The sequence below is a fragment of the Nannospalax galili genome, unplaced genomic scaffold (assembly GCF_000622305.1).
Source record: "Nannospalax galili isolate Female #2095 unplaced genomic scaffold, S.galili_v1.0 C47098395, whole genome shotgun sequence".
NCBI lineage: Eukaryota > Metazoa > Chordata > Mammalia > Rodentia > Spalacidae > Nannospalax > Nannospalax galili.
This window is the reverse complement of record NW_008435043.1, coordinates 1-386: the sequence shown is the minus strand read 5'-3', so window position 1 is coordinate 386 and position 386 is coordinate 1. Positions and strand designations below refer to the sequence as shown.

General features: G+C 42.5%; 1 non-coding gene across 1 annotated transcript; it reads left to right on the top strand.

Annotated features, from left to right (window-relative positions):
- The first annotated feature begins 168 nt into the window (after positions 1 to 168).
- On the top strand, positions 169 to 297 carry LOC115069059. Its single transcript, XR_003848392.1, has one exon. It is a non-coding gene; the product is annotated as a small nucleolar RNA SNORA31 (small nucleolar RNA).
- The last annotated feature ends 89 nt before the right edge of the window (positions 298 to 386 follow it).

Below are 386 nucleotides of genomic sequence, written 5' to 3'. Positions count from 1 at the left end.
ATGACCACTGTCTACTAGCTCACACAGTGGGATAGTTGGCTACAGTGGGAAGTGGGAAATCCACAGTGATTGTTCCTATTGCTGGTTGTTTTGACACAGCCTTCTGCACCCCATTCAGGACCCCAGCTGTTCCCCACAAGTCAAAATCCGACATTTAAATCCATTGTCCTGTATCCATTCATCGACCTTGAACAATTTATGGTTGTTCTCCAAGTTTGCACTAAGATGAAGTGAAAATACTCCCTGTGGTTTCAGTCTGTTATTGTGACTGTCCAGATTGAATTGGGGAGTACTTCTACATGAAAAAAAATCCATTGCCAAATACCAGTATATCATGATTGAAGTCCTTGCTGCTGTAGTCTAGTTCATAGTAAATGCCTGGCTTG